This window comes from Chrysochloris asiatica, unplaced genomic scaffold (genome assembly GCF_000296735.1).
Source record: "Chrysochloris asiatica unplaced genomic scaffold, ChrAsi1.0 scaffold00167, whole genome shotgun sequence".
Taxonomy (NCBI): domain Eukaryota; kingdom Metazoa; phylum Chordata; class Mammalia; order Afrosoricida; family Chrysochloridae; genus Chrysochloris; species Chrysochloris asiatica.
In genome coordinates, this window is record NW_006408685.1 from 1,921,456 (window position 1) to 1,931,613 (window position 10,158).

The window sequence follows — 10,158 nt, forward strand, 5'->3', positions numbered from 1 at the left end:
ATCAATGATGCCACCTGGCCAATCCATCGCGTTAGAGGTCTTCCTCTTTTTCTCTGACCCTCCACCTTACCCAGCATGACATCCTTCTCCAACGACTGTTTCCTCCAGACAATATGTCCAAAGTATGAGAGACGAAGTTTAGCCATCCTGTCCTCCAAGGAGCACTCTGACTGCACTTCTTCCAAAACAGATCTATTGGTTCTTGGAAGAAAGAGTGACAAACTCTTGACTGATAGCAGAGAATATCAGAAAGATGTTTATCTGTGCTTTATTGACTACAGAAAGTTTTTGAATTTGTGGATCATGACATGTTATAGAAACATTGCAGAGAGTGACTATTCTGGAATATTTAATCTTGGCCGTCGTTCAAACAGAACAAGGGAAAAACTGGTGGTTTAAAAATTAGGACAGGTGTGCATCATGTTTGTATTATTTCATCATACTTATTCAATCTGCATGCTGAGCAAACAATACAAGAAGCTGGAATATATGAAGATAAACATTCCATCAGGATTGGAGGAAGACTCATTAACAATATGCAGATAATAAAACCATGTTTGTTGAAAGAGAAGATGAATTAAAACATTTACTGATGAACCTCAAAGACCACAGCTCAATGTAAAGAAAGCAAAAATACTCACCACTGAACCAATAAACCATATAAATGCATAAGAGATTGAAGCTGTCAAATACTTCATTTTGTTTGTATCAACCATCAACACTCATGGATGCAGCAGGAAAGATATCAAACTACACATTTCATTGGACAAATCTGCTGCACAAGATCTCTTTAAAGTGTAATCCACCACATAATTAAATCGAAGGAAAAGAACCACATTGACAAAATCCAACAACCATTCTTGATAAAATTACTCATCAAAGTCATAGTAGCAGGAACAATCAACATAATTAAGACCAACTATACAAAACAATCAGTCAACATCACTCTCAGTGGAGAGAAATTGAAAGCATTTCCCTTGCAAATAGCAACTAGAAAAGGATACCCTGTATCACACCCTCCTATTCAGTGTTGTGCTGCAACTCTTAGCCAGTGCCATAAGACAAGAAATGCAAATTAAAGGCAATCAAACTGGCAAAGAACATACAATTTTTTTTTTTTATTTTAAGATATAATTTTATACTCAGGAATTTGCAGAGACTCAGCAACAAAATTTTTGGAACTTATAAAATAATTCAGCCAAGTGGATGAATCATGATCAACATACCAAAATAAAATGGATTCCATTATGTTAATCATGACAGCTCTGAAAGGGAAATCAGGAACAGAGTATCACTTACAACAGCCTGCAAAAAGATTAATTACTTAGGAGAGCTGCAAAATGAAAGAATATACATATTCATGGATATTAAGACTTAAAATTTTGAAAGTGTCAGTACTACCCAAATAAATCTATAAATAAAATATTGTCCCATTCCAAATTCCAGCATCATTCTTTAAAGAGATGGAAAAACAAATCACTGACTTTTATGGAATGTAAAATGACCCTGGATAAGCAAAGCATTACTAAAAAAGAAAACCAAAGTAGAAGGACTCTCATTGATTTCAAAACCTACTACACAAACATAGTAAATAAAGAACCTGATACTGATACATCAAAAGACACATGGACCATTGAAACAGAATTGAGAACCAGTAGTAAATACATTCGCCTTCACTCAGTTGATCTTTGACAAAGGGCCAGAATATATTATATCATGAAGAGACAGTCTCTTCAACAAGTGGTACTGGAAAACTGAAAATCCATTTGAAGAAGAATTAAACAAGACTTATAGCTTAAATTATACACAAAAATTAATTTAATATGGTTTAAAGACCACAAAGTAAAAGTAGAACTATGAAGATCTTCAATAATAAAGGGGGAACAAACTTTGAGACTCTAATGCATGACACAAGTACACTATCACATAGAACTGAAAACAAACACACAGCAGAAGGCAAACAAGATAATTGGGAACTCACAAAAATTAAACACTTATTTGCATCAATTCACCAAAAGAATAAAAAGAGAACCTCAGATAAGAAAAAAAAAAAAAAAATTAGCAATGACATACCATACAATAGACTACTCTCAAAAAATTTTAGATCATGTCAATATACCAATAAGAAGACAAATAACCCAATTATAAAGTAAACAAAAATCTGAGGACATGAACACACATTTCAACAAAAATGACATTTAGATGACCAATAAATAAATGTTCATGATCATTAGCCACTGTTGTTATTGTTGTCTTTAAGTACTATCAAGTGATTCAGTCTCATCGCAACCTTGCATAGAGTTTCTGATGAGTGTCTGGTGGGTTTGAAAACAAAATCAAAATCAAAAGCCAAGAAAACAATAAATGTTGGTAATGTGGGACATTCCTATACTGCTGGTTGGATTATATATTGGGGCAACTACTATGGAAAAATGGTATGGTACTTTTTTAAAAAGTTGTAAATTGCAATATCAATTGACCCAGCAATCTCTATACTTGGTATATATCTTCAAGAAATAAAAGCTGTAACACAAGAATATATGCACACTGTTTCAAGAAAAAGGATATGCATAATCAAGCATTTCAAAATCAAAGATAAGCAGACATTCCTAAAGGAGATAGGGCAAACAGAATGTTACATACAAAGGCAAGCAAGTCATATTAAAATCGGAACTCTCAGCAGACACCATGCGAGCAAGAAGGCAATGGGGAGACATATATAAAACCATGGAAGAAAGAAAAAAAAAACCCTACCAAGAATCCTTCATCCAGCAAAGTTATCAATCAAATACAATGGTGTAATCAAATATTTCAGGATAATCAGAAGTTAAGGGATTTTGCCAAAGCCAACCCTGTGCTACAAAACATATTAAAGGGAGTTTTGTACACTGAGAACCAAAAAGAACAGACAACAAACAGAGATTGACATACATAGTAGCACCTCCCAGAATTAAATCAACAGAAGGAATTGTTGAGAATAGGACAAAACAATAAGAACAAACTCAGAGACTCTGGGAGGTCAGGCTATGATCAATACTATTACAATGTAAAAGAAGGTAGACACATAGGAACAGAGATCCAGATGATGAGAAGGTCAGGTAGATTACAGGATAAAATAAATTGCACTAAATGGAGAGAAAAGTTAATGGACTACAAGGCAACCTCAAAGTAAATTAAGACGGTGCAACATACCAAGAAAATGATAATACACGAAGAACATGGAAACATTAAAACTATGAGGAAACTCACAAGAAAGAACACAAAAATCAAGAACTCAACAAAGGATGAACACAGAACAAAGAAAGCAGCAACACCACAAAAAAACTTAAACATAATGGCAACAATTAATCCATACCTATTGATAATTATACTGAATGTAAATGGATTAAATGCACCTGATAAGAGATGGAGAGTAGCAGAATAGATAAGAAAACAAGATCCTTCAATATGCTGTCTGCAAGAGACACATCTCACACACAGAGACAAAAACAGAATAAATGCCAAAGGATCGAAAGAAATATACCAAGCTAATTGCAATAAAAAAAAAAAAAAAAGAATAGCAGTGGCAATACTAGTCTCTGATAAAATAAACTTTAAGGCAAAAAAAAACAACAACAACAACAGAATAATAGATAAAAATGGACATTATCTCATGATTAAAGGGATAATTGAACAAGATGACATAACCATAATAAATATCTATGCTGCCAATGAAAGATTTCTAAAATATGTAAAGCAAACTCTAAAAGATTTGAAGAAAGAAATAGATGAATCTACAATAATAGTGGGTGATTTTAATACACTGCTTTAAAAAATGGATAGAACAACCAGAAAGAAGCTTGACAAAAACACAGAAGAACTAAATAATACAATCAGTCAACTGGACCTCATAGATGTGTACAGAGCATTCAACCCAACAACAGCACAATACACATTCTTTTGCAGTGCACCTGGAACATTTTCCAGAATAGACCATGTCGTAGACCACAAAATTAATCTCCATAATTTTGCCAATATCAAAATACTACAACGTATCCTCTCAAACCACAATGCTATCAAATTAGAAATCAACAATAGGAAGACCAAGGAAATAAAGTCAAATGCATGGTACTGAATAACACCCTGCTGAAAAGGGAGTGGGTAGTAAACAAAAACTAAATGTGAATTCACAAAGTTCCTAGAAACAAATGAGAATGAAAACACAACATACCAAAATCTTTGGGACACTGTTAGAGCGGTGCTGAGAGAACAATTTATTGCAGTAAATACACATCCCAAAATAAGAAAGAACGAAAATTAACATATTAACACTGCATCTACAACAATTATAAACAGACCAACAGAGGGAACCTACAGAAGTAATAAAGATTAGAGCAGAAATAAAAGAGATAGACAACAGAAAAACTATAGAAAGAATCAACAGGACAAGAAGCTGGTTCTTTGAAAGGATTAACAAAATTGACAGACCATTGGCAGACCTAGCAAAAGAAAAGAGGGAGAAGACACAAATAACATGCATTAGAAACTATGAAGGCATTGAAAAATGGAACCAAAGGAAATCAAAAGGATAATAACACAATACTACGAAGAGTTGTACTCCAATAAATTAAAAAACTTAGAAGAGATGGATACATGTTTAGATAAACACAATGTACCTAAAAAATTGATCAGGTCATCAAAAACTCCCAACCAAAAAAAGTCCAGTCCCAGATGCCTTCCTGGTGAGTTCTACCAAACATGAAGGGAAGAGCTGTCACCAACATTACTCAAATTATCCCAGAAAATAGAGGAGGGTGGAAAACTTCCTAATACATTATATGAAGCAAGCATTACCCCCACACTAAAACCAGGGAAGGACGTAAATAAGAAAGAAAATTATAGACCAATATCCCTCATGACAATAGATGCAAAAATTCTCAACAAAATCCTAGCCAACAGAATTCAGCAACACATCAAAATGATAATACATCATGATCAAGTGGGATTCATATCAGGGATACCAGGATGGTTCAACATTAGTAAAACAGTCAACGTTATCCACCATATAAATCAGAAATAAGAAAAGAACCATATGACCATATCGATTGATGCAGAAAAGGTTTTTGACAAAATCCAACATCCTTTTCTGATAAAAGCACTGAAAAAATAGCAATTGAAGGGAAATATCTCAACATAATTAAGTGCATATATACAAAACCAACAGCCTACATTACTCTCAGTGGAGAGAAACGGAAAGCCTCCCCTCTGTGAAGAGGAATCAGACAAGGATGCCCTTTGTCACCACTACTATTAAATATTGTGCTGGAAGTTTCTACAAGAGCTAAACGGCAAGACAGAGAAATTAAAGGAATCCAAATTGGCAAAGAGGAAGTAAAACTCTCTCCATTTGCAGATGATATGATCCTATAAGTAGAAAACCCCAAAGATTCAGTAAAAAAGCTCCTAGACCTCATTGGAAGATTCAGCAAAGTGGCAGGATATAAGATCAACATACCAAAATAAAGTGGATATCTCTATACCAAAAACGACAGCGTTGAAAAGGATATAAGGAAAACAATACTATTTACAATAGCCTCCCAAAGGATGAACTATCTAGGAATATATGTGACCAGAGAAACAAAAGACTTACACAAAGAAAACTACAAAACACTGCTACAAGAAACCAAAAGAAACCTACAGAAATAGAAAATTTAACTTTGTGAAAATGTCAATACTGCCCAAAGCAATTTACAAATATAATGCAATCCATATTCCAACAATATTCCTCAAAGAGATCGAGAAAACAATTACAAAGTTTATATGGAAAGGAAAGAGACCCATGATAAGCAAAGCACTGCTTAAGAAGAAGAATAAGGTTGTAAACTTATTACTCTCTGACTTCAAAATGTATTACACAGCTACAGTGGTCAAAACAGCTTGGTACTGGTACAATGAAAGATACATAGATGAATGCAACAGAATCAAGAATGCAGAAATTAACATTTACATACAGCCAGCTGATTTTTTACAAAATACTTAAATATATCGCATGGGGAGGTGATAGTCTCTTCAACAAATATATCTGGCGGAACTGGAAATTGGTATGTAAAAGGTTGAAACAAGTCCTTCACCTCACGTCTTATATATATATAAAAAAAAAAAATCAACATGGACTAAAGACCTAAATATTAATCCCAGAATTATGAAGGCCATAATTGAAAAAATCAGAACAAATGTGAGGGCACTAATTCAGGGAATATACAAACTACAAAACATTTTGAAAACTAAACAAACAAAAGTAGACAAAATAGATGAGTGGGACATACTAAAAATTAAAAACTTATGTGCATCAAAAGACTTCTCTAGATGAGTAAAAAGGGAACCTTCAGAGTAGGCAAAAAATTTTTGCAATGACACATCAGACTAGGGACTTATTTCTAAAATATATAGGAAACTACAACACTTCTAGAAGAAAAAGACAAATAACCCAATTAAAAAGTGGGCACAGGATATGAACAGACACTTCACTAAGGAAGAGATCAGGGCAGCCAACAAACATATGAAGAAATGCTCACGATCACTAGCCATTAGAGAGATGCAAATCTAAACAACAATGGGACATCATCTCACACCAGCAATAACAGCAAAGATTAAAAAAGTAGAAGACAATAAATGCTGTGGGGGATGTGAAGAGACTGGGACACTCTTGCATTTCTGGTGGGATTACAAAATGGTTCAACCTCTCTGGAAAGCAATATGGTGCTTCATCAAAAGGTTGGAAATGGAAATACCTTATAATCCAGAAATTCTTCTACTTGGTATTTACCCACAAGAAATATGAGCTATAACACTACTAGATATATGCACACCAATGTTCATAGCAGCACTATTTACAATAGCAAAAAGATGGAGACAGCCAAAGTGCCCATCAATTGAAGAATGTATGAACAAACTGTGGTGCATACACACAATGGAGTATTATGCTACATTGAAAACTAACAAGGAAACAGCATGCCACCACATAACGGGGATGAACCTTGAAAACATTATGTTGAGTGAAATTAGTCAGTCACAAAAGGAGAAATACTGCATAGGATCTCTACTATAAAAGACTAAGAAAAAGAACCCATACCAAAGTGGGGGGTGGATTCTTTGTTGGTTACTGGGAGGTAGGGGGTGGAGTTAGGGGAGGGAGGGGAAGGTGGAGCACAGGGCAGGGAACAGACTCTGGATAATTTGGGTACTTGGGAGGAGGGCAATATACAAGAATGGGGAGTGGAATGGAAGAACAAAGCTGATGGGAGAACAATTAGGCAGGTTTGCATGGCCTATGTGGAACAGAGGTAGATAATGATGTATGCACAACCTTGGAACAACAGGGCTCTGGGATACAGAGATTGAGATATGGTTGGAATGGGGGAAAGGGGGGAATAATGTTAAGATGCTTGGCTGTCTTTGAATCTTGGTTTCCTTGCATACCATTATAAAATTGACACTGGAAGGGGAGAGAAAGAAATAGCCAGAAATATCACCATAGAAAGCTTGTAATTCTGTCTTCTGTCTATAACTGATTGGAATACCTAAAATGGGACTACAACTGCCAAGTGAAGGAGGCTTACTGCAGAGCCTCTGCATTACATAAGACCATAGGTGGAATCCTGAACAGCATCCAGAATCTTCAGAGGTGAAAAATTTCAACTTGAAAGGACAAGCAGGCTAGCCTGGAGTGGCTAGAAGCTCGAAGAACAGAAGGCACTTTTTATTTATTTACTTACTTATTTATTCATTTATTTTTGGACATTTGAAATTCAGATAAACTTATTTAAATTGAAAACACTCTTAATTTTAAAACTGTATTTAGTTACGACCCTTTTATTATAAAAAGCCTAAGAGTACTTTTATATCTAGGTTAACAAAAGCAGATTTGACTTTGGACTTTTATTCTTTAGACAACTCTTACAGAGTAGAGAAAAAATTAGGTTATTTACAGAAAATATATTCACATGTATTCAGAGGTACAAATTTGGTGACAGAAAACTTAAGTATATATTGTTGTATCTCAAGCAGTTCTCAAAGAGCTTTGTTAATTTTCTTGGATTTTAAATGTGTCTAAGTAGCGTAGTGGTTATGAATCAGGCTGCAAACCGCAAGGTCAGCAGTTGAAACTACCAGCTCTTCTATGGGAGAAAGATGAGGCTTTCTGCTCCCGTAAAGATTTACAGCTTCGGAAACCCTGTATAGGGTCGCTATGAGTCAGAAGTGACTCCACGGCACACAACAACAATAAAGATGCTTCTTCATCCTCAATCTTAGGAGCCAAATAGTACTTTAAGTGTCCCATATCAGCAATTTTATACTTTACAACAAGGGATTCATCAGCAGACATACTGACTGTAACTGTAGGGGACAATGGTGTGGCTTTTGTTACGAAGTTCAGATATCTAAGTGCAAAAGTTAGCTGAACTGGTTTATTCATCTCTATGGTAACTACCTCCTTCTTTTTATCAACATTACTTGTTTGTGATAATTTAATGTTTCCGTTTCCAAGTTCTCCATGTGCAGAAAATTTCACTCCATCTTTTGCACAGCAAATGACAGCAGCATCTTCAATATGACTGAGATCTCGGCATACACGTTCAAATTCACAAGAAGGCATCTTTACTACACAGCTGCACTCCTTTTCCAGAATTCCAAGTTGTTCAACATCTAAATTCATTAACTTCATTTCATAGTCTGAAATATTTTCTTGGTTTGGGGCTTCTAGTACTAGTGCCAAGGTGTCTGCATTATCTTCAGTCCTTAGTGTAAAAATGTCTTCATTGCCAGCACATGTCAGTATTTTAGACATCCTGGTGAGGTTCACACCCAAGGCTAGGTTGTGGTCGCAGTGGTAGGTGTTGAAGCCCTCGGAATGCAGAATGAGCTGCACAAGAGGGACGTGGGACGAATCCATACTCTGCAGGCTCACCCGCCCGAGCTGATGTCCCAGCAGGCCTCATTGATGAGGCCTTTCAGTGCCTCTAAAAATTTCCTCAGAATGGAGCCCTGGACCAAGTGCCCCTCGAACATGGTGAGGGAATCTCAATGACACAGCTACAGGTGAGTGGAAAGTAGGGAAGTCTAGCCGGCTGAGGCCTCACAAGGATCAGAGCTTCAGTCGAAGACCAAAAGGACCACACCCTGAAGATACTTCTTGAAAGAAAGACCGACAAGAAAAATACAAAACATTTTAGGCAGAAAGACTGATTGTTATAAGAACAAGAAAGTTGCTCGCCCAGGAGACATCAAGGCAAGTGGTCGGGTCTCCTCAGAGCAAACCCCCTTCCAAGACTAAGACTCAATGAGAATACACACTCTGATTGGTGACCACATTTGTCACTGATAAGTGGAATTGAGGGAAAAACAGCAATGAAGCTGCAAGCTAAGCCCTACAATGCTCAATAGACTCCCCTGAACCCGGGTGGAGACCTGGTTGGTCAGAAGTGTAGCAAGACCTGGGACTCTTGGGTTCAGAGTCAGTGACATAGCCACAGAGTACTAGAGTGGAGAGTGAAATTTCCAGTTGATAAGAAGAGAGGACATATGCACAAGAACACCCACACTTGCAGATAATACCCACTTGACTTGGCTTCAATGACTAGTTGATCAGAGCTCAACTAGAAGAAGAAAGAAGAGGAAAAAAAGAGTAATCTGATACAATTTGATGAAATTGAGCAACACCTATGGATGCAGTAGGTCAAAAGAGGGAACAAATCTTACAGCAAGGATCATTCCCACCTCTTCCATACACAGAGTAGACAGGGATGGGCAACTTGGAAATTGGCTACCCAACGGGGAGTGGGGGCTACAAAAGCAAGAAGGAACCTAGATCCATCCAGAGGGCATGGAGGAAGGTAGAATCTCAACTGAATAATATCCAATCTGTCTAGACGGGGTCGATGAAAGGAAACGCAGATAAGTCTCTTATGATACAATAGTGAATAATTGTTATCAGAACTGACTGTGCGGGTTGTAAACATAAAGGTAGACATTTAGTAGCAAGAAAGGGAGTGATTAATTTGGCTGTCTAGAAGCAGAGGTCTCTGGGACCATCAAGGGAGAAGAACGGAGGGCGGGACCCTACCCAGAGAAGCAGTGATGCCAGAGATGGAGGCAGAGACGATGACGTGGAGAGTTGGA

General features: G+C 36.6%; 1 pseudogene; it reads right to left on the reverse strand.

The window, feature by feature from the left end:
• Positions 1–1,733: 1,733 nt before the first annotated feature.
• Positions 1,734–9,048, reverse strand: LOC102827949 (annotated as a pseudogene).
• Positions 9,049–10,158: the final 1,110 nt, after the last annotated feature.